General features: G+C 45.0%; 16 non-coding genes and 3 pseudogenes across 16 annotated transcripts; all 19 read left to right on the forward strand.

Annotated features, from left to right (window-relative positions):
- Nucleotides 1–165: 165 nt before the first annotated feature.
- LOC142997421 (5S ribosomal RNA) lies at nt 166–284 on the forward strand. The gene has a single exon (XR_012962147.1). It is a non-coding gene; the product is annotated as a 5S ribosomal RNA (ribosomal RNA).
- Nucleotides 285–744: 460 nt separating this feature from the next.
- On the forward strand, nt 745–863 carry LOC142997713 (5S ribosomal RNA). The gene has a single exon (XR_012962425.1). It is a non-coding gene; the product is annotated as a 5S ribosomal RNA (ribosomal RNA).
- A 445-nt stretch (nt 864–1,308) lies between these two features.
- LOC142998069 (5S ribosomal RNA) lies at nt 1,309–1,427 on the forward strand (annotated as a pseudogene).
- Nucleotides 1,428–1,672: 245 nt separating this feature from the next.
- Nucleotides 1,673–1,791, forward strand: LOC142998735 (5S ribosomal RNA). The gene has a single exon (XR_012963032.1). It is a non-coding gene; the product is annotated as a 5S ribosomal RNA (ribosomal RNA).
- Nucleotides 1,792–8,204: 6,413 nt separating this feature from the next.
- On the forward strand, nt 8,205–8,323 carry LOC142998196 (5S ribosomal RNA; annotated as a pseudogene).
- Nucleotides 8,324–8,564: 241 nt separating this feature from the next.
- On the forward strand, nt 8,565–8,683 carry LOC142997743 (5S ribosomal RNA). The gene has a single exon (XR_012962455.1). It is a non-coding gene; the product is annotated as a 5S ribosomal RNA (ribosomal RNA).
- A 460-nt stretch (nt 8,684–9,143) lies between these two features.
- LOC142997837 (5S ribosomal RNA) lies at nt 9,144–9,262 on the forward strand. Its single transcript, XR_012962545.1, has one exon. It is a non-coding gene; the product is annotated as a 5S ribosomal RNA (ribosomal RNA).
- A 469-nt stretch (nt 9,263–9,731) lies between these two features.
- On the forward strand, nt 9,732–9,849 carry LOC142997899 (5S ribosomal RNA). The gene has a single exon (XR_012962604.1). It is a non-coding gene; the product is annotated as a 5S ribosomal RNA (ribosomal RNA).
- A 245-nt stretch (nt 9,850–10,094) lies between these two features.
- LOC142997261 (5S ribosomal RNA) lies at nt 10,095–10,213 on the forward strand. Its single transcript, XR_012961995.1, has one exon. It is a non-coding gene; the product is annotated as a 5S ribosomal RNA (ribosomal RNA).
- A 6,393-nt stretch (nt 10,214–16,606) lies between these two features.
- Nucleotides 16,607–16,725, forward strand: LOC142998197 (5S ribosomal RNA; annotated as a pseudogene).
- A 241-nt stretch (nt 16,726–16,966) lies between these two features.
- On the forward strand, nt 16,967–17,085 carry LOC142997889 (5S ribosomal RNA). The gene has a single exon (XR_012962594.1). It is a non-coding gene; the product is annotated as a 5S ribosomal RNA (ribosomal RNA).
- A 460-nt stretch (nt 17,086–17,545) lies between these two features.
- On the forward strand, nt 17,546–17,664 carry LOC142997326 (5S ribosomal RNA). Its single transcript, XR_012962056.1, has one exon. It is a non-coding gene; the product is annotated as a 5S ribosomal RNA (ribosomal RNA).
- A 244-nt stretch (nt 17,665–17,908) lies between these two features.
- LOC142997540 (5S ribosomal RNA) lies at nt 17,909–18,027 on the forward strand. The gene has a single exon (XR_012962262.1). It is a non-coding gene; the product is annotated as a 5S ribosomal RNA (ribosomal RNA).
- Nucleotides 18,028–18,272: 245 nt separating this feature from the next.
- Nucleotides 18,273–18,391, forward strand: LOC142997514 (5S ribosomal RNA). Its single transcript, XR_012962237.1, has one exon. It is a non-coding gene; the product is annotated as a 5S ribosomal RNA (ribosomal RNA).
- Nucleotides 18,392–18,854: 463 nt separating this feature from the next.
- LOC142997696 (5S ribosomal RNA) lies at nt 18,855–18,973 on the forward strand. Its single transcript, XR_012962409.1, has one exon. It is a non-coding gene; the product is annotated as a 5S ribosomal RNA (ribosomal RNA).
- A 460-nt stretch (nt 18,974–19,433) lies between these two features.
- On the forward strand, nt 19,434–19,552 carry LOC142997744 (5S ribosomal RNA). Its single transcript, XR_012962456.1, has one exon. It is a non-coding gene; the product is annotated as a 5S ribosomal RNA (ribosomal RNA).
- Nucleotides 19,553–20,012: 460 nt separating this feature from the next.
- LOC142997838 (5S ribosomal RNA) lies at nt 20,013–20,131 on the forward strand. The gene has a single exon (XR_012962546.1). It is a non-coding gene; the product is annotated as a 5S ribosomal RNA (ribosomal RNA).
- A 469-nt stretch (nt 20,132–20,600) lies between these two features.
- Nucleotides 20,601–20,718, forward strand: LOC142997900 (5S ribosomal RNA). Its single transcript, XR_012962605.1, has one exon. It is a non-coding gene; the product is annotated as a 5S ribosomal RNA (ribosomal RNA).
- Nucleotides 20,719–20,963: 245 nt separating this feature from the next.
- On the forward strand, nt 20,964–21,082 carry LOC142997262 (5S ribosomal RNA). The gene has a single exon (XR_012961996.1). It is a non-coding gene; the product is annotated as a 5S ribosomal RNA (ribosomal RNA).
- The last annotated feature ends 1,510 nt before the right edge of the window (nt 21,083–22,592 follow it).

A 22,592-nucleotide genomic window follows, 5' to 3' on the forward strand; every position in this document is an offset into this window, starting at 1 on the left:
GGGAGAATAAAGTTGTATCTTATCTTATCTGAAATGTTAGTGTTCTTCTGATGAAGGCATCATGTAAATTGTGATATACATGAACTTGAGTGTAGTCATGTGTACACGGTGACTTGAACTGGGTCTGTCTCACCTATAAAGAGCCTCTGTGTGGCTGCTCTCCTCGTTTACGGCCATACCACTCTGAACACGCCCGATCTCGTCTGATCTCGGAAGCTAATCAGCATCGGGCCAGGTTAGTACTTGGATGGGAGACCGCCTGGGAATACCCGGTGCCGTAAGCATTTTGGCCCTCTGAGCAGCAGGCCTCACCTGGTCCTCCTCCCTCATGTTTCACTCCCTCTGTCAACACCCAATGTCCCTCAGGAGAATAAAGTTGTATCTTATCTTATCTTATATGAAAGCATACATTCAGAAAATGAGTATTGCACATGGGCATAATATGAGATGATTGAATGCACATGAGGAGTGAAGTACACGAGCCACTGTGTGACGATGATGATGATGATGATGATGATGATGAGGATAAAAGTGAGCGCCAGAGATGTAAGTGGTCCCTCTGTATGTTCTATGTGATGATTATCAGTTTCATTAGGTAAGACTTCATTATCCAGAAATGTGTGTTTCTGATGAAGGCATCATGTAAATTGTGATATACATGAACTTGAGTGTAGTCATGCGTACACGGTGACTTGAACTGGGTCTGTCTCACCTATAAAGAGCCTCTGTGTGGCTCCTCTCCTCGTTTACGGCCATACCACTCTGAACACGCCTGATCTCGTCTGATCTTGGAAGCTAAGCAGCATCGGGCCAGGTTAGTACTTGGATGGGAGACCCCCTGGGAATACCCGGTGCCGTAAGCATTTTGGCCCTCTGAGCAGCAGGCCTCACCTGGTCCTCCTCCCTCATGTTTCACTCCCTCTGCCAACACCCAATGTCCCTCAGGAAAATAAAGTTGTATCTTATCTTATCTTATATGAAAGCATACATTCAGAAAATGAGTATTGCACATGGGCATAATATGAGATGATTGAATGCACAAGAGGAGTGAAGTACACGAGCCACTGTGTGACAATGATGATGATGAGGATGAAAGTGAGCGTCAGAGATGTAAGTGGTCCCTCTGTATGTTCTATGTGATGATTATCAGTTTCATTAGGTAAGACTTCATTATCCAGAAATGTGTGTTTCTGATAAAGGCATCATGTAAATTGTGATATACATGAACTTGAGTGTAGTCATGTGTACACGGTGACTTGAACTGGGTCTGTCTCACCTATAAAGAGCCTCTGTGTGGCTGCTCTCCTCGTTTACGGCCATACCACTCTGAACACGCCCGATCTCGTCTGATCTCGGAAGCTAAGCAGCGTCGGGCCAGGTTAGTACTTGGATGGACGACCGCCTGGCAATACCCGGTGCAGTAAGCATTTTGGCCCTCTGAGCAGCAGGCCTCACCTGGTCCTCCTCCCTCATGTTTCACTCCCTCTGTGAACACGCAATTTCCCTCGGGAGAACAAAGTTGTATCTTATCTTATCTGAAATGTTAGTGTTCTTCTGATGAAGGCATCATGTAAATTGTGATATACATGAACTTGAGTGTAGTCATGTGTACACGGTGACTTGAACTGGGTCTGTCTCACCTATAAAGAGCCTCTGTGTGGCTCCTCTCCTCGTTTACGGCCAGACCACTCTGAACACACCCGATCTCGTCTGATCTCGGAAGCTAAGCAGCGTCGGGCCAGGTTAGTACTTGGATGGGAGACCGCCTGGGAATACCCGGTGCCGTAAGCATTTTGGCCGTCTGAGCAGCAGGCCTCACCTGGTCCTCCTCCCTCATGTTTCACTCCCTCTGTCAAACCCAATGTCCCTCAGGAGAATAAAGTTGTATCTTATCGTATCTTATATGAAAGCATACATTCAGAAAATGAGTATTGCACATGGGCATAATATGAGATGATTGAATGCACATGAGGAGTGAAGTACACGAGCCACTGTTTGACGATGATGATGATGATGATGATGATGATGATGAGGATGAAAGTGAGCGCCAGAGATGTAAGTGGTCCCTCTGTTTGTTCTATGTGATGATTATCAGTTTCATTAGGTAAGACTTCATTATCCAGAAATGTGTGTTTCTGATGAAGGCATCATATAAATTGTGATATACATGAACTTGAGTGTAGTCATGTGTACCCGGTGACTTGAACTGGGTCTGTCTCACCTAAAAAGAGCCTCTGTGTGGCTGCTCTCCTCATTTACGGCCATACCACTCTGAACACGGAAGTAAGAGGAGGTGTGTGTGAGCTCCAGGCGTGCGTGTATTTTGACTGATCCTGTGCGGCAATTTTGATTTTGAGTTTGAACTGTGGCGTTTCTTTAAGCCCAGATTTTTCGTTTCTTTGATAGCTCGGTTTTTGGAGCCACCCCCAGCAGTTTTGACTGTCTGGGGGACACTTTAAGTTATTTATTTGTTTGTTTGGTTTCTGTTTTCCTGATGGAAAATAGTTTATACTGTGCTCCAAGTATGGTCAGAACCAGAGGAAAGGGAGCCAGAGTCGCTGCACCGGGCCCGGACCGGACGGCCGAGGCAAACGAGCCGATGGTGAAAGACGATCGGGCGTACAGGACCGTGGACGGTCAGAATATGACGGGAGAAATGGAGGACACACGTGCGGTGACAGCGCCTGACGTAGCCGAAAATGCGGAAGGAGGAAGAGGGCAGGAGAGAGAAATCATCAGAGAGGAAGAGATACGGATTATTAAGGATAAAGCTGAAGAGTTTCAGCAAAATTTAACGCTCGCCCTGGAGCTGATTGGAGAAGATAAAGTGACCGCAATGGAGCTGATCCAGGCAATACAAGACACTTGTGGGAAAATCATCGCCTGCCGGTACACAGGCAGAAATAAATATGAGATCACAATGAATCACCCGAAGGGGAAAGAAAGACTATTGGACGGCATAAAAATTGGACAGACCGCGATCATGCCAAGGAGTTATGTAATGATGAGCTGGTGGTCTCGTTTCTGGGGCTGCCGGCGTATATCACGGACAGCGTCATTCTGGGCAAGCTGAACAGCTGGGGAGTGAGTGCAGTATCCCCGATCATCAGGAGAATGTGGCCGGGAACTAGAATTGCTGACGGAACAAGATACGTGAAAGTTAAATTCACGGAGACGGTCCAATCACTTTCATATTCGACCAAGTTTGAGACGGCTTTTGGAGCAGAGTTCTTCAGAGTTTTGCACGACAAACAGGTGAAAGTGTGCAGACAGTGCATACAGACTGGTCATATCCTGAGGGACTGTCCAGATTTCCTTTGTAGAAAATGTGGAGAGCAGGGGCACTATGCAAGGGAGTGCATGGGCAGAGGGAACAAATGCCAGAGCTGCAAAAAGGAGAGCAGCAGATGTGTTTGTGAGGACGTTGATCATGCTCCAGGGACGGGAGGAAAGCAACGTGAGGAGCAGGAAGAATCGAGAGAGAATATCTCTGAGAGGGAGGAGACCGAGAAGGATCGTGCGGAGGGGGAAGCGGAGAAAGGAAGAGACATACTGGAGTCGGACGGAGAGCAAGGAATGGAGGTGAGAGGATCGACAGCTGAGGTGCCGGGACATGGAGACGCAGCAGAGAGGCAGAGTGTGGATACATCGGAGAGAAAGGAGAGGAAGGTGAAAATTGTTCAACTTCAGCGGCCCCCAGAATCAGACTCAGAGATATGCTTGACGGGGTCTCAAGAGTCGGGGAACTCGGAGTCTGATATGGACCTCGGAAACAGCCAGGAGCTGGGGAAGAGAAGACTGCAATGGATGCTGAAGACAAGGGGATCAAAAAGAGGAAAAAGTAAGACGTGAACTGTAGCATAAAGATGATGGGCCTGATTTATCTCTATGTATTTACAATGTTAAAAATACTATCGCAAAACACAAACGGCTTAAGATGTATTAACAAGATGCGAGATGTTTTAAGGGTGGATACTTTTGACATCCTCTGTGTACAAGAGACTAAGTGGACAAGGGAGTGGAGAAGCTATCTGAGGGATACATGGGCTGGAAAAGTGTGGGCAAACAACGGTGTAAATGGACGAGCCGGAGTCGCTATTTTTGCTAAAGGAGATAAGATCCAAAATGTTAAGGAAATAGTGAAGGATGATGAGGGAAGGGTGATCGGTATTGAATTTATTTACAGGAATGTGCTTTACAAACTTTTGAATATTTATGCACCGAATGAGGACAACAAGCGTGGAATTTTCTTTGATCAACTAAAACCGCATTTGGGAGGGAACATTTGTGTAGTGGGGGATTTTAACTGTGCACTTACGAGGTTGGATATATCAAGCAACAATACATACAAAAGTGATATAAGTAGGAAATCGCTAAATGAGCTTTTTGACTATTTCAACCTGGTAGATCTGTGGAGGGTGCGCAATATGGGAGAAAGGGGCTTTTCCAGACGACAGACGGTTCTGGGGAAACTTAAACAGTCCAGGATTGACTTATGTCTATTAGCATCTGGGCTGGAAAAAAAGATTTCAAAATGCTGGTATGAGTTCACAGGGTTTAGCGATCATGCAAGGTTATGGGTGGAGCTGGGGGAGAAAGAGCACAAAGGTGGAGGGTTATGGTGTTTAAATAACAGTGTTTTGCTGGATGGAAAATATAGGGAGAAAGTTGAAAATCTACTGAAAGAAAGAAAAAGAGAACTGCAGGGTGAGGGTTGTATAAATATGGGGGAGTGGTGGGAGGAGGTGAAATTGCACATCAAAAAAGTGACAATAAACTATTGTAAAAATAAAATGGAGAAGGAAAGAAGGACTGAGTATAGTTTAAGAGACCAGATTAATAAAGAGCTGGAAAGGTCGATTGCAGAGGAAAACTTCAACAATCTAAAATATCTCATGCTGAGAAAACAATTAGATGAGCTTGAGAAGAAACGGAGCAGAGGGGCAGCTATCAGATCAAGGATGAAGGATATCTTAGAAGGGGAAAAGAATACAAGTTTCTTTTTAGGGCTTGAAAAAAGACAGCAAAAGAAAGCTCATCTGCAAAACCTGAAAAATGAAGAGGGTAAGACAATGGAGAAGACAGGGGAAATGCTGGAGGTGGCTCATAAACATTTTAAAAAACTTTTTTCAAAGATGGAGGTAAACTCTACAGACCACAGTGTTTTTGAAGGGATAGAAAAAAAATTAGGGGAAGAGGACAGAGCAGACTGTGATAAAAACATAACAGAGGAAGAATTGGAAAGAGCAATAAATGGTTTGAATAAGAACAAAAGTCCAGGGCTGGATGGGTTATCAGGGGAATTTTACATCACCTTTAAACAGGTGATAAAGCCAATTCTCCTGAGAATCTTTCAATGCATGGAGCGGGAGGGGAAAGCATCTGGGGACTTCTTCACGGGGCTAATCCGAGTGGTGTATAAGAATAAGGGTGACAAAGGTGATTTGGGGAATTATAGGCCAATTAGTCTGCTAAATACAGATTATAAAATACTGGCTAAAATCCTGGCAAACAGATTGAAGGAGGTGATAGGCACAGTGGTGAATCCCTGTCAGTGTTATGGTGTGGTAGGGAGAGACATTAGTGACATCATCTTATCGATCCAGGACATCTTTGACAAAATGAATCAGAAGGGAGGGCTGTACATAGGGGTTGATTTAGAGAAGGCGTTTGATAGGGTGGATCATGATTTTTTGTTTAAAACACTGGGAAAGATGGGTTTCGGGGAAGGTTTCACTAAATGGATTAGGTTAATATATAGGAATGCCATCAGTAGGGTGAAAATAAACGGGAGGTTAACTGAGAGCTTCGCTCTGGAGAGGTCAATCAGGCAAGGATGCCCGCTTTCAGCTATGTTATACTCCATAGCGGCAGAACCCTTGTCTGCCCTCATTAGGAGGGACCCAGGGATTTTGGGGATTGAAATGGAAGATAAAACGGACACGAAAATCTACCAGTACGCAGATGACATAAGTATTACGGTTAGGGATGAGAGGAGTGTAGACAGGGTGCTGCAGCATGTAGAGTGCTATGAGAGGGCATCTGGGGCCAAAATCAATGGGGAAAAAACCGAGCTAATGGGCTTTGGTGATGGTTTCGATTGTGTAAATAAATGGAATTTTGTAAAGAGAAATGAAATGGTGAAGGTTTTGGGGGTATACGTAGGTAAGAATCGAGATGCAGCAACAAAACAAACGTGGGGTGAAATAGAGGGAAAAATCAAAATGCGATTGGATTTCTGGTCCGGGAGGAAATTGAATCTAAGGGGTAAAGTGATAGTAACTAACGCCCTCCTCCTGTCCAAGTGTCAGTATGCGCTAAGAGTCTGTGAAATGCCGGACAGGGTAATAGGAAAGCTGAATGACATGATGAGTGCTTTCATCTGGAATAAAAAACAGCATTTGATAGCCAGGAAGGTGCTCATCAATGGGCAGAAGGAGGGCGGTTTGAAATTGGTGGACCTGAAAAGTAAAAAGCTTAGTGCACGGATTCGACTGTTAGGGAAATTTATGGGAAACGCAAAGATTTACGCGTGGCAGAAGTGCCTCGACTCTTGCCTACAGGGGTGGGATAATAGAGGAGTGTTTAATCTATGTAGGGAAACGGAGCAAAGGGAAAGAGCACAGGTTAATGCATTTACAGGGGAAATACTTGAAGCGTGGAATATTTTACTGGGGGATTTAAAGTTTAGATGTGAGACTGCGGAGCAGGTGTTACACCAACCAGTTTTCAGAAATCCGGCAATAAGGTGTCAGGGGAAGGTATTTTCAGGGAGGTACTTGGAGGAACTAGGTTTAAATCAGGTGAAGCACTTTATCCAAAGAGGTGGTGGATTTCTGCAGGAGGAAGTAATCCAGGAGGTCAGGGGAAGATTAGGGAAAGTGAGACCAATAGAGATCAAAAGACTATGCCAGAGAATTTTAGAGGGGTTACCTCGTAGCTGGGTGGCGCTGGTGAAGGGGAGGAGGGCAGAGAAGGCTCTGGAGTTGGTCAGTTTCTCCCTCATCCAAGGAGGTAAAAGAGCATGACATACGATCAGTTAACTCCAAGATACTATATAGAGTGTTTTTGGGAAAGGAAAAGAAGAAAGCGGCAGCTGAGGAAGTATGGCTAAGGCAGTTCCATGGGCTTCAGAGGGAGCACATTTGGTCAGATCTAAATGTGAAGTTCATTTCATCAGAGTGCTTTGATACAAATTTCAGGCTCAGACACAATAGAATATTTGTCAATTTGGTGCTAAACCAGATAAATAGACTCAACAGCAAGGTTTGTGATATATGTGAGGTGGAAGTGGAGACATTTAGGCACTTTATTTTTGAATGTAAGGAGTTAAAAGTGTTTTTTGAGAAACTGGACCAATGCTTTCAAAAATGTAGAGTCACAATCACGGAAAAGGAAAAATGGGAGAGGTTTTTTCTATTTGGGTATAAGGAAAGGAAAGCAGGGGTGAATAAATGGCTTATCAATTACATTCTGAGTTATGCCAAACATGTCATCAGACTTCGGAGAAACTATTCACATTTCGAGGACAAAAAAGTGAACATCTGGAGATTTTTCTGTAACTTTATGAAAAGGAATGTGAGTCTGCTGTGGGATGGTGGGGACAAGAATTTCAAACAAAAGGTGCTGGAAGATAACTGTCTATTTGTGTGTGGAAATCAGGGTGGGGTGCAAATGTCAATAGGTCAAGGGTGAGGGGTGATGGGTGAAGGAAAAAAAAAAAGAAAAAAAAAAAGATGTGATGAATGGTGTTATGGATTGTTGGAAATAATTTGATTTGATTTGAAATGACTTGTATTTACTTGTATAAAATGTATTTGTAAAAATATTTATTTTTTGATAATAAAAGAGAAAAAAAAAAAACACGCCCGATCTCGTCTGATCTCGGAAGCTAAGTAGCGTCGGGCCAGGTTAGTACTTGGATGGGAGACCGCCTGGGAATACCCGGTGCCGTAAGCATTTTGGCCATCTGAGCAGCAGGCCTCACCTGGTCCTCCTCCCTCATGTTTCACTCCCTCTGTGAACACGCAATTTCCCTCGGGAGAACAAAGTTGTATCTTATCTTATCTGAAATGTTAGTGTTCTTCTGATGAAGGCATCATGTAAATTGTGATATACATGAACTTGAGTGTAGTCATGCGTACACGGTGACTTGAACTGGGTCTGTCTCACCTATAAAGAGCCTCTGTGTGGCTCCTCTCCTCGTTTACGGCCAGACCACTCTGAACATGCCCGATCTCGTCTGATCTCGGAAGCTAAGCAGCTTCGGGCCAGGTTAGTACTTGGATGGGAGACTGCCTGGGAATACCCGGTGCAGTAAGCATTTTGGCCCTCTGAGCAGCAGGCCTCACCTGGTCCTCCTCCCTCATGTTTCACTCCCTCTGTGAACACGCAATTTCCCTCGGGAGAATAAAGTTGTATCTTATCTTATCTGAAATGTGTGTTTATGATGAAGGCATCATGTCAATTGTGATATACATGAACTTGAGTGTAGTCATGTGTACACGGTGACTTGAACTGGGTCTGTCTCACCTATAAAGAGCCTCTGTGTGGCTGCTCTCCTCGTTAACGGCCATACCACTCTGAACATGCCCGATCTCGTCTGATCTCGGAAGCTAATCAGCGTCGGGCCAGGTGAGTACTTGGATGGGAGACCGCCTGGGAATACCCGGTGCCGTAAGCATTTTGGCCCTCTGAGCAGCAGGCCTCACCTGGTCCTCCTCCCTCATGTTTCACTCCCTCTGTCAACACGCAATTTCCCTCAGGAGAATAAAGTTGTATCTTATCTTATCTTATATGAAAGCATACATTCAGAAAATGAGTATTGCACATGGGCATAATATGAGATGATTGAATGCACATGAAAAGTGAAGTACACGAGCCACTTTGTGACGATGATGATGATGATGATGATGATGATGAGGATGAAAGTGAGCGTCAGAGATGTAAGTGGTCCCTCTGTATGTTCTATGTGATGATTATCAGTTTCATTAGGTAAGACTTCATTATCCAGAAATGTGTGTTTTTGATGAAGGCATCATGTAAATTGTGATATACATGAACTTGAGTGTAGTCATGTGTTCACGGTGACGTGAACTGGGTCTGTCTCACCTATAAAGAGCCTCTGTGTGGCTGCTCTCCTCCTTTACGGCCATACCACTCTGAACACGCCTGATCTCGTCTGATCTCGGAAGCTAAGCAGCGTCGGGCCAGGTTAGTACTTGGATGGGAGACCGCCTGGGAATACCCGGTGCAGTAAGCATTTTGGCCCTCTGAGCAGCAGGCCTCACCTGGTCCTCCTCCCTCATGTTTCACTCCCTCTGTCTACACCCAATGTCCCTCAGGAGAATAAAGTTGTATCTTATCTTATATTATATGAAAGCATACATTCAGAAAATGAGTATTGCACATGGGCATAATATGAGATGATTGAATGCACATGAGGAGTGAAGTACACGAGCCAGTGTGTGACGATGATGATGATGATGATGATGATGATGATGATGATGAGGATGAAAGTGAGCGCCAGAGATGTAAGTGGTCCCTCTGTATGTTCTATGTGATGATTATCAGTTTCATTAGGTAAGACTTCATTATCCAGAAATGTGTGTTTCTGATGAAGGCATCATGTAAATTGTGATATACATGAACTTGAGTGTAGTCATGTGTACACAGTGACTTGAACTGGGTCTGTCTCACCTAAAAAGAGCCTCTGTGAGGCTGCTCTCCTCGTTTACGGCCATACCACTCTGAACACGCCCGATCTCGTCTGATCTCGGAAGCTAAGCAGCGTCGGCCAAGTTAGTACTTGGATGGGAGACCGCCTGGGAATACCCGGTGCCGTAAGCATTTTGGCCCTCTGAGCAGCAGGCCTCACCTGGTCCTCCTCCCTCATGTTTCACTCCCTCTGTGAACACGCAATTTCCCTCGGGAGAATAAAGTTGAATCTTATCTTATCTGAAATGTTAGTGTTCTTCTGATGAAGGCATCATGTAAATTGTGATATACATGAACTGGAGTGTAGTCATGCGTACACGGTGACTTGAACTGGGTCTGTCTCACCTATAAAGAGCCTCTGTGTGGCTGCTCTCCTCGTTTACGGCCATACCACTCTGTATACGCCCGATCTCGTCTGATCTCGGAAGCTAATCAGCGTCGGGCCAGGTTAGTACTTGAATGGGAGACCGCCTGGGAATACCCGGTGCCGTAAGCATTTTGGCCCTCTGAGCAGCAGGCCTCACCTGGTCCTCCTCCCTCATGTTTCACTCCCTCTGCCAACACCCAATGTCCCTCAGGAGAATAAAGTTGTATCTTATCTTTAATTATATGAAATCATACATTCAGAAAATGAGTATTGCACATGGGCATAATATGAGATGATTGAATGCACATGAGGAGTGAAGTACACGAGCCACTGTGTGACAATGATGATGATGAGGATGAAAGTGAGCGTCAGAGATGTAAGTGGTCCCTCTGTATGTTCTATGTGATGATTATCAGTTTCATTAGGTAAGACTTCATTATCCAGAAATGTGTGTTTCTGATAAAGGCATCATGTAAATTGTGATATACATGAACTTGAGTGTAGTCATGTGTACACGGTGACTTGAACTGGGTCTGTCTCACCTATAAAGAGCCTCTGTGTGGCTGCTCTCCTCGTTTACGGCCATACCACTCTGAACACGGAAGTAAGAGGAGGTGTGTGTGAGCTCCAGGCGTGAGTGTATTTTGACTGATCCTGTGCGGCAATTTTGATTTTGAGTTTAAACTGTGGCGTTTCTTTAAGCCCAGATTTTTCGTTTCTTTGATAGCTCGGTTTTTGGAGCCACCCCCAGCAGTTTTGACTGTCTGGGGGACACTTTAAGTTATTTGTTTGTTTGGTTTGTGTTTTCCTGATGGAAAATAGTTTATACTATGCTCCAAGTATGGTGAGAACCAGAGGAAAGGGAGCCAGAGTCGCTGCACCGGGCCCGGACCGGACGGCCGAGGCAAACGAGCCGATGGTGAAAGACGATCGGGCGTACAGGACCGTGGACGGTCAGAATATGACGGGAGAAATGGAGGACACACGTGCGGTGACAGCTCCTGACGTAGCCGAAAATGCGGAAGGAGGAAGAGGGCAGGAGAGAGAAATCATCAGAGAGGAAGAGATACGGATTATTAAGGATAAAGCTGAAGAGTTTCAGCAAAATTTAACGCTCGCGCTGGAGCTGATTGGAGAAGATAAAGTGACCGCAATGGAGCTGATCCAGGCAATACAAGACACTTGTGGGAAAATCATCGCCTGCCGGTACACGGGCAGAAATAAATATGAGATCACAATGAATCACCCGAAGGGGAAAGAAAGACTATTGGACGGCATAAAAATTGGACAGACCGCGATCATGTCCAAGGAGTTATGTAATGATGAGCTGGTGGTCTCGTTTCTGGGGCTGCCGGCGTATATCACGGACAGCGTCATTCTGGGCAAGCTGAACAGCTGGGGAGTGAGTGCAGTATCCCCGATCATCAGGAGAATGTGGCCGGGAACTAGAATTGCTGACGGAACAAGATACGTGAAAGTTAAATTCACGGAGACGGTCCAATCACTTCCATATTCGACCAAGTTTGAGACGGCTTTTGGAGCAGAGTTCTTCAGAGTTTTGCACGACAAACAGGTGAAAGTGTGCAGACAGTGCATACAGACTGGTCATATCCTGAGGGACTGTCCAGATTTCCTTTGTAGAAAATGTGGAGAGCAGGGGCACTATGCAAGGGAGTGCATGGGCAGAGGGAACAAATGCCAGAGCTGCAAAAAGGAGAGCAGCAGATGTGTTTGTGAGGACGTTGATCATGCTCCAGGGACGGGAGGAAAGCAACGTGAGGAGCAGGAAGAATCGAGAGAGAATATCTCTGAGAGGGAGGAGACCGAGAAGGATCGTGCGGAGGGGGAAGCGGAGAAAGGAAGAGACATACTGGAGTCGGACGGAGAGCAAGGAATGGAGGTGAGAGGATCGACAGCTGAGGTGCCGGGACATGGAGACGCAGCAGAGGGGCAGAGTGTGGATACATCGGAGAGAAAGGAGAGGAAGGTGAAAATTGTTCAACTTCAGCGGCCCCCAGAATCAGACTCAGAGATATGCTTGACGGGGTCTCAAGAGTCGGGGAACTCGGAGTCTGATATGGACCTCGGAAACAGCCAGGAGCTGGGGAAGAGAAGACTGCAATGGATGCTGAAGACAAGGGGATCAAAAAGAGGAAAAAGTAAGACGTGAACTGTAGCATAAAGATGATGGGCCTGATTTATCTCTATGTATTTACAATGTTAAAAATACTATCGCAAAACACAAACGGCTTAAGATGTATTAACAAGATGAGAGATGTTTTAAGGGTGGATACTTTTGACATCCTCTGTGTACAAGAGACTAGGTGGACAAGGGAGTGGAGAAGCTATCTGAGGGATACATGGGCTGGAAAAGTGTGGGCAAACAACGGTGTAAATGGACGAGCCGGAGTCGCTATTTTTGCTAAAGGAGATAAGATCCAAAATGTTAAGGAAATAGTGAAGGATGATGAGGGAAGGGTGATCGGTATTGAATTTATTTACAGGAATGTGCTTTACAAACTTTTGAATATTTATGCACCGAATGAGGACAACAAGCGTGGAATTTTCTTCGATCAACTAAAACCGCATTTGGGAGGGAACATTTGTGTAGTGGGGGATTTTAACTGTGCACTTACGAGGTTGGATATATCAAGCAACAATACATACAAAAGTGATATAAGTAGGAAATCGCTAAATGAGCTTTTTGACTATTTCAACCTGGTAGATCTGTGGAGGGTGCGCAATATGGGAGAAAGGGGCTTTTCCAGACGACAGACGGTTCTGGGGAAACTTAAACAGTCCAGGATTGACTTATGTCTATTAGCATCTGGGCTGGAAAAAAAGATTTCAAAATGCTGGTATGAGTTCACAGGGTTTAGCGATCATGCAAGGTTATGGGTGGAGCTGGGGGAGAAAGAGCACAAAGGTGGAGGGTTATGGTGTTTAAATAACAGTGTTTTGCTGGATGGAAAATATAGGGAGAAAGTTGAAAATCTACTGAAAGAAAGAAAAAGAGAACTGCAGGGTGAGGGTTGTATAAATATGGGGGAGTGGTGGGAGGAGGTGAAATTGCACATCAAAAAAGTGACAATAAACTATTGTAAAAATAAAATGGAGAAGGAAAGAAGGACTGAGTATAGTTTAAGAGACCAGATTAATAAAGAGCTGGAAAGGTCGATTGCAGAGGAAAACTTCAACAATCTAAAATATCTCATGCTGAGAAAACAATTAGATGAGCTTGAGAAGAAACGGAGCAGAGGGGCAGCTATCAGATCAAGGATGAAGGATATTTTAGAAGGGGAAAAGAATACAAGTTTCTTTTTAGGGCTTGAAAAAAGACAGCAAAAGAAAGCTCATCTGCAAAACCTGAAAAATGAAGAGGGTAAGACAATGGAGAAGACAGGGGAAATGCTGGAGGTGGCTCATAAACATTTTAAAAAACTTTTTTCAAAGATGGAGGTAAACTCTACAGACCACAGTGTTTTTGAAGGGATAGAAAAAAAATTAGGGGAAGAGGACAGAGCAGACTGTGATAAAAACATAACAGAGGAAGAATTGGAAAGAGCAATAAATGGTTTGAATAAGAACAAAAGTCCAGGGCTGGATGGGTCATCGGGGGAATTTTACATCACCTTTAAACAGGTGATAAAGCCAATTCTCCTGAGAATCTTTCAATGCATGGAGCGGGAGGGGAAAGCATCTGGGGACTTCTTCACGGGGCTAATCCGAGTGGTGTATAAGAATAAGGGTGACAAAGGTGATTTGGGGAATTATAGGCCAATTAGTCTGCTAAATACAGATTATAAAATACTGGCTAAAATCCTGGCAAACAGATTGAAGGAGGTGATAGGCACAGTGGTGAATCCCTGTCAGTGTTATGGTGTGGTAGGGAGAGACATTAGTGACATCATCTTATCGATCCAGGACATCTTTGACAAAATGAATCAGAAGGGAGGGCTGTACATAGGGGTTGATTTAGAGAAGGCGTTTGATAGGGTGGATCATGATTTTTTGTTTAAAACACTGGGAAAGATGGGTTTCGGGGAAGGTTTCACTAAATGGATTAGGTTAATATATAGGAATGCCATCAGTAGGGTGAAAATAAACGGGAGGTTAACTGAGAGCTTCGCTCTGGAGAGGTCAATCAGGCAAGGATGCCCGCTTTCAGCTATGTTATACTCCATAGCGGCAGAACCCTTGTCTGCCCTCATTAGGAGGGACCCAGGGATTTTGGGGATTGAAATGGAAGATAAAACGGACACGAAAATCTACCAGTACGCAGATGACATAAGTATTACGGTTAGGGATGAGAGGAGTGTAGACAGGGTGCTGCAGCATGTAGAGTGCTATGAGAGGGCATCTGGGGCCAAAATCAATGGGGAAAAAACCGAGCTAATGGGCTTTGGTGATGGTTTCGATTGTGTAAATAAATGGAATTTTGTAAAGAGAAATGAAATGGTGAAGGTTTTGGGTGTATACGTAGGTAAGAATCGAGATGCAGCAACAAAACAAACGTGGGGTGAAATAGAGGGAAAAATCAAAATGCGATTGGATTTCTGGTCCGGGAGGAAATTGAATCTAAGGGGTAAAGTGATAGTAACTAACGCCCTCCTCCTGTCCAAGTGTCAGTATGCGCTAAGAGTCTGTGAAATGCCGGACAGGGTAATAGGAAAGCTGAATGACATGATGAGTGCTTTCATCTGGAATAAAAAACAGCATTTGATAGCCAGGAAGGTGCTCATCAATGGGCAGAAGGAGGGCGGTTTGAAATTGGTGGACCTGAAAAGTAAAAAGCTTAGTGCACGGATTCGACTGTTAGGGAAATTTATGGGAAACGCAAAGATTTACGCGTGGCAGAAGTGCCTCGACTCTTGCCTACAGGGGTGGGATAATAGAGGAGTGTTTAATCTATGTAGGGAAACGGAGCAAAGGGAAAGAGCACAGGTTAATGCATTTACAGGGGAAATACTTGAAGCGTGGAATATTTTACTGGGGGATTTAAAGTTTAGATGTGAGACTGCGGAGCAGGTGTTACACCAACCAGTTTTCAGAAATCCGGCAATAAGGTGTCAGGGGAAGGTATTTTCAGGGAGGTACTTGGAGGAACTAGGTTTAAATCAGGTGAAGCACTTTATCCAAAGAGGTGGTGGATTTCTGCAGGAGGAAGTAATCCAGGAGGTCAGGGGAAGATTAGGGAAAGTGAGACCAATAGAGATCAAAAGACTATGCCAGAGAATTTTAGAGGGGTTACCTCGTAGCTGGGTGGCGCTGGTGAAGGGGAGGAGGGCAGAGAAGGCTCTGGAGTTGGTCAGTTTCTCCCTCATCCAAGGAGGTAAAAGAGCATGACATACGATCAGTTAACTCCAAGATACTATATAGAGTGTTTTTGGGAAAGGAAAAGAAGAAAGCGGCAGCTGAGGAAGTATGGCTAAGGCAGTTCCATGGGCTTCAGAGGGAGCACATTTGGTCAGATCTAAATGTGAAGTTCATTTCATCAGAGTGCTTTGATACAAATTTCAGGCTCAGACACAATAGAATATTTGTCAATTTGGTGCTAAACCAGATAAATAGACTCAACAGCAAGGTTTGTGATATATGTGAGGTGGAAGTGGAGACATTTAGGCACTTTATTTTTGAATGTAAGGAGTTAAAAGTGTTTTTTGAGAAACTGGACCAATGCTTTCAAAAATGTAGAGTCACAATCACGGAAAAGGAAAAATGGGAGAGGTTTTTTCTATTTGGGTATAAGGAAAGGAAAGCAGGGGTGAATAAATGGCTTATCAATTACATTCTGAGTTATGCCAAACATGTCATCAGACTTCGGAGAAACTATTCACATTTCGAGGACAAAAAAGTGAACATCTGGAGATTTTTCTGTAACTTTATGAAAAGGAATGTGAGTCTGCTGTGGGATGGTGGGGACAAGAATTTCAAACAAAAGGTGCTGGAAGATAACTGTCTATTTGTGTGTGGAAATCAGGGTGGGGTGCAAATGTCAATAGGTCAAGGGTGAGGGGTGATGGGTGAAGGAAAAAAAAAAAGAAAAAAAAAAAGATGTGATGAATGGTGTTATGGATTGTTGGAAATAATTTGATTTGATTTGAAATGACTTGTATTTACTTGTGTAAAATGTATTTGTAAAAATATTTATTTTTTGATAATAAAAGAGAAAAAAAAAAAACACGCCCGATCTCGTCTGATCTCGGAAGCTAAGCAGCGTCGGGCCAGGTTAGTACTTGGATGGGAGACCGCCTGGGAATACCCGGTGCCGTAAGCATTTTGGCCGTCTGAGCAGCAGGCCTCACCTGGTCCTCCTCCCTCATGTTTCACTCCCTCTGTGAACACGCAATTTCCCTCGGGAGAACAAAGTTGTATCTTATCTTATCTGAAATGTTAGTGTTCTTCTGATGAAGGCATCATGTAAATTGTGATATACATGAACTTGAGTGTAGTCATGCGTACACGGTGACTTGAACTGGGTCTGTCTCACCTATAAAGAGCCTCTGTGTGGCTCCTCTCCTCGTTTACGGCCAGACCACTCTGAACATGCCCGATCTCGTCTGATCTCGGAAGCTAAGCAGCTTCGGGCCAGGTTAGTACTTGGATGGGAGACTGCCTGGGAATACCCGGTGCAGTAAGCATTTTGGCCCTCTGAGCAGCAGGCCTCACCTGGTCCTCCTCCCTCATGTTTCACTCCCTCTGTGAACACGCAATTTCCCTCGGGAGAATAAAGTTGTATCTTATCTTATCTGAAATGTGTGTTTATGATGAAGGCATCATGTCAATTGTGATATACATGAACTTGAGTGTAGTCATGTGTACACGGTGACTTGAACTGGGTCTGTCTCACCTATAAAGAGCCTCTGAGGGGCTGCTTTCCTCGTTTAAGGCCATACCACTCTGAACACGCCCGATCTTGTCTGATCTCGGAAGCTAAGCAGCGTCGGGCCAGGTTAGTACTTGGCTGGGAGACCGCCTGGGAATACCCGGTGCTGTAAGCATTTTGGCCCTCTGAGCAGCAGGCCTCACCTGGTCCTCCTCCCTCATGTTTCACTCCCTCTGTCAACACCCAATGTCCCTCAGGAGAGTAAAGTTGTATCTTATCTTATCTTATATGAAAGCATACATTCAGAAAATGAGTATTGCACATGGGCATAATATGAGATGATTGAATGCACATGAGGAGTGAAGTACACGAGCCACTGTGTGACGATGATGATGATGATGATGATGATGATGAGGATAAAAGTGAGCGCCAGAGATGTAAGTGGTCCCTCTGTATGTTCTATGTGATGATTATCAGTTTCATTAGGTAAGACTTCATTATCCAGAAATGTGTGTTTCTGATAAAGGCATCATGTAAATTGTGATATACATGAACTTGAGTGTAGTCATGCGTACACGGTGACTTGAACTGGGTCTGTCTCACCTATAAAGAGCCTCTGTGTGGCTGCTCTCCTCGTTTACGGCCATACCACTCTGAACACGCCCGATCTCGTCTGATCTCGGAAGCTAAGCAGCGTCGGGCCAGGTTAGTACTTGGATGGGAGACCGCCTGGGAATACCCGGTGCCCTAAGCATTTTGGCCCTCTGAGCAACGGGCTCACCTGGTCCTCCTCCCTCATGTTTCACTCCCTCTGTCAACACGCAATTCCCCTCAGGAGAATAAAGTTGTATCTTATCTTATCTGAAATGTTATTGTTCTTCTGATGAAGGCATCATGTAAATTGTGATATACATGAACTTGAGTGTAGTCATGCGTACACGGTGACTTGAACTGGGTCTGTCTCACCTATAAAGAGCCTCTGTGTGGCTCCTCTCCTCGTTTACGGCCAGACCACTCTGAACACGCCCGATCTCGTCTGATCTCGGAAGCTAAGCAGCGTCGGGCCAGGTTAGTACTTGGATGGGAGACCGCCTGGGAATACCCTGTGCCGTAAGCATTTTGGCCGTCTGAGCAGCAGGCCTCACCTGGTCCTCCTCCCTCATGTTTCACTCCCTCTGTGAACACGCAATTTCCCTCGGGACAACAAAGTTGTATCTTATCTTATCTGAAATGTTAGTGTTCTTCTGATGAAGGCATCATGTAAATTGTGATATACATGAACTTGAGTGTAGTTATGTGTACACGGTGACTTGAACTGGGTCTGTCTTACCTATAAAGAGCCTCTGAGTGGCTGCTTTCCTCGTTTACGGCCATACCACTCTGAACACGCCCGATCTCGTCTGATCTCGAAAGCTAAGCAGCGTCGGGCCAGGTTAGTACTTGGATGGGAGACCGCCTGGGAATACCCGGTGCAGTAAGCATTTTGGCCCTCTGAGCAGCAGGCCTCACCTGGTCCTCCTCCCTCATGTTGCACTCCCTCTGTCAACACCCAATGTCCCTCAGGAGAATAAAGTTGTATCTTATCTTATCTTATATGAAAGCATACATTCAGAAAATGAGTATTGCACATGGGCATAATATGAGATCATTGAATGCACATGAGGAGTGAAGTACACGAGCCACTGTGTGACGATGATGATGATGATGATGATGATGATGATGAGGATGAAAGTGAGCGCCAGAGATGTAAGTGGTCCCTCTGTATGTTCTATGTGATGATTATCAGTTTCATTAGGTAAGACTTCATTATCCAGAAATGTGTGTTTCTGATAAAGGCATCATGTAAATTGTGATATACATGAACTTGAGTGTAGTCATGTGTACACGGTGACTTGAACTGGGTCTGTCTCACCTATAAAGAGCCTCTGTGTGGCTGCTCTCCTCATTTACGGCCATACCACTCTGAACATGCCCGATCTCGTCTGATCTCGGAAGCTAAGCAGCGTCGGGCCAGGTTAGTACTTGGATGGGAGACCGCCTGGGAATACCCGGTGCAGTAAGCATTTTGGCCCTCTGAGCAGCAGGCCTCACCTGGTCCTCCTCCCTCATGTTTCACTCCCTCTGTCAACACCCAATGTCCCTCATGAGAATAAAGTTGTATCTTATCTTATCTTATATGAAAGCATACATTCAGAAAATGAGTATTGCACATGGGCATACTATGAGATGATTGAATGCACATGAGGAGTGAAGTACACGAGCCACTGTGTGACGATGATGATGATGATGATGATGATGATGAGGATGAAAGTGAGCGCCAGAGATGTAAGTGGTCCCTCTGTATGTTCTATGTGATGATTATCAGTTTCATTAGGTAAGACTTCATTATCCAGAAATGTGTGTTTCTGATAAAGGCATCATGTAAATTGTGATATACATGAACTTGAGTGTAGTCATGTGTACACGGTGACTTGAACTGGGTCTGTCTCACCTATAAAGAGCCTCTGTGTGGCTGCTCTCCTCGTTAACGGCCATACCACTCTGAACATGCCCGATCTCGTCTGATCTCGGAAGCTAATCAGCGTCGGGCCAGGTGAGTACTTGGATGGGAGACCGCCTGGGAATACCCGGTGCCGTAAGCATTTTGGCCCTCTGAGCAGCAGGCCTCACCTGGTCCTCCTCCCTCATGTTTCACTCCCTCTGTCAACACGCAATTTCCCTCAGGAGAATAAAGTTGTATCTTATCTTATCTTATATGAAAGCATACATTCAGAAAATGAGTATTGCACATGGGCATAATATGAGATGATTGAATGCACATGAAAAGTGAAGTACACGAGCCACTTTGTGACGATGATGATGATGATGATGATGATGATGAGGATGAAAGTGAGCGTCAGAGATGTAAGTGGTCCCTCTGTATGTTCTATGTGATGATTATCAGTTTCATTAGGTAAGACTTCATTATCCAGAAATGTGTGTTTTTGATGAAGGCATCATGTAAATTGTGATATACATGAACTTGAGTGTAGTCATGTGTTCACGGTGACGTGAACTGGGTCTGTCTCACCTATAAAGAGCCTCTGTGTGGCTGCTCTCCTCCTTTACGGCCATACCACTCTGAACACGCCTGATCTCGTCTGATCTCGGAAGCTAAGCAGCGTCGGGCCAGGTTAGTACTTGGATGGGAGACCGCCTGGGAATACCCGGTGCAGTAAGCATTTTGGCCCTCTGAGCAGCAGGCCTCACCTGGTCCTCCTCCCTCATGTTTCACTCCCTCTGTCTACACCCAATGTCCCTCAGGAGAATAAAGTTGTATCTTATCTTATATTATATGAAAGCATACATTCAGAAAATTAGTATTGCACATGGGCATAATATGAGATGATTGAATGCACATGAGGAGTGAAGTACACGAGCCAGTGTGTGACGATGATGATGATGATGATGATGATGATGATGATGATGAGGATGAAAGTGAGCGCCAGAGATGTAAGTGGTCCCTCTGTATGTTCTATGTGATGATTATCAGTTTCATTAGGTAAGACTTCATTATCCAGAAATGTGTGTTTCTGATGAAGGCATCATGTAAATTGTGATATACATGAACTTGAGTGTAGTCATGTGTACACAGTGACTTGAACTGGGTCTGTCTCACCTAAAAAGAGCCTCTGTGAGGCTGCTCTCCTCGTTTACGGCCATACCACTCTGAACACGCCCGATCTCGTCTGATCTCGGAAGCTAAGCAGCGTCGGCCAAGTTAGTACTTGGATGGGAGACCGCCTGGGAATACCCGGTGCCGTAAGCATTTTGGCCCTCTGAGCAGCAGGCCTCACCTGGTCCTCCTCCCTCATGTTTCACTCCCTCTGTGAACACGCAATTTCCCTCGGGAGAATAAAGTTGAATCTTATCTTATCTGAAATGTTAGTGTTCTTCTGATGAAGGCATCATGTAAATTGTGATATACATGAACTGGAGTGTAGTCATGCGTACACGGTGACTTGAACTGGGTCTGTCTCACCTATAAAGAGCCTCTGTGTGGCTGCTCTCCTCGTTTACGGCCATACCACTCTGTATACGCCCGATCTCGTCTGATCTCGGAAGCTAATCAGCGTCGGGCCAGGTTAGTACTTGAATGGGAGACCGCCTGGGAATACCCGGTGCCGTAAGCATTTTGGCCCTCTGAGCAGCAGGCCTCACCTGGTCCTCCTCCCTCATGTTTCACTCCCTCTGCCAACACCCAATGTCCCTCAGGAGAATAAAGTTGTATCTTATCTTTAATTATATGAAATCATACATTCAGAAAATGAGTATTGCACATGGGCATAATATGAGATGATTGAATGCACATGAGGAGTGAAGTACACGAGCCACTGTGTGACAATGATGATGATGAGGATGAAAGTGAGCGTCAGAGATGTAAGTGGTCCCTCTGTATGTTCTATGTGATGATTATCAGTTTCATTAGGTAAGACTTCATTATCCAGAAATGTGTGTTTCTGATAAAGGCATCATGTAAATTGTGATATACATGAACTTGAGTGTAGTCATGTGTACACGGTGACTTGAACTGGGTCTGTCTCACCTATAAAGAGCCTCTGTGTGGCTGCTCTCCTCGTTTACGGCCATACCACTCTGAACACGGAAGTAAGAGGAGGTGTGTGTGAGCTCCAGGCGTGAGTGTATTTTGACTGATCCTGTGCGGCAATTTTGATTTTGAGTTTAAACTGTGGCGTTTCTTTAAGCCCAGATTTTTCGTTTCTTTGATAGCTCGGTTTTTGGAGCCACCCCCAGCAGTTTTGACTGTCTGGGGGACACTTTAAGTTATTTGTTTGTTTGGTTTGTGTTTTCCTGATGGAAAATAGTTTATACTGTGCTCCAAGTATGGTGAGAACCAGAGGAAAGGGAGCCAGAGTCGCTGCACCGGGCCCGGACCGGACGGCCGAGGCAAACGAGCCGATGGTGAAAGACGATCGGGCGTACAGGACCGTGGACGGTCAGAATATGACGGGAGAAATGGAGGACACACGTGCGGTGACAGCTCCTGACGTAGCCGAAAATGCGGAAGGAGGAAGAGGGCAGGAGAGAGAAATCATCAGAGAGGAAGAGATACGGATTATTAAGGATAAAGCTGAAGAGTTTCAGCAAAATTTAACGCTCGCGCTGGAGCTGATTGGAGAAGATAAAGTGACCGCAATGGAGCTGATCCAGGCAATACAAGACCCTTGTGGGAAAATCATCGCCTGCCGGTACACGGGCAGAAATAAATATGAGATCACAATGAATCACCCGAAGGGGAAAGAAAGACTATTGGACGGCATAAAAATTGGACAGACCGCGATCATGTCCAAGGAGTTATGTAATGATGAGCTGGTGGTCTCGTTTCTGGGGCTGCCGGCGTATATCACGGACAGCGTCATTCTGGGCAAGCTGAACAGCTGGGGAGTGAGTGCAGTATCCCCGATCATCAGGAGAATGTGGCCGGGAACTAGAATTGCTGACGGAACAAGATACGTGAAAGTTAAATTCACGGAGACGGTCCAATCACTTCCATATTCGACCAAGTTTGAGACGGCTTTTGGAGCAGAGTTCTTCAGAGTTTTGCACGACAAACAGGTGAAAGTGTGCAGACAGTGCATACAGACTGGTCATATCCTGAGGGACTGTCCAGATTTCCTTTGT

The sequence above is a fragment of the Genypterus blacodes genome, unplaced genomic scaffold (genome assembly GCF_046128005.1).
Source record: "Genypterus blacodes isolate CSIRO-AG114 ecotype Tasmania unplaced genomic scaffold, CSIRO-AGI_Gbla_v1 ptg000039l_1, whole genome shotgun sequence".
Taxonomy (NCBI): Eukaryota; Metazoa; Chordata; class Actinopteri; order Ophidiiformes; family Ophidiidae; genus Genypterus; species Genypterus blacodes.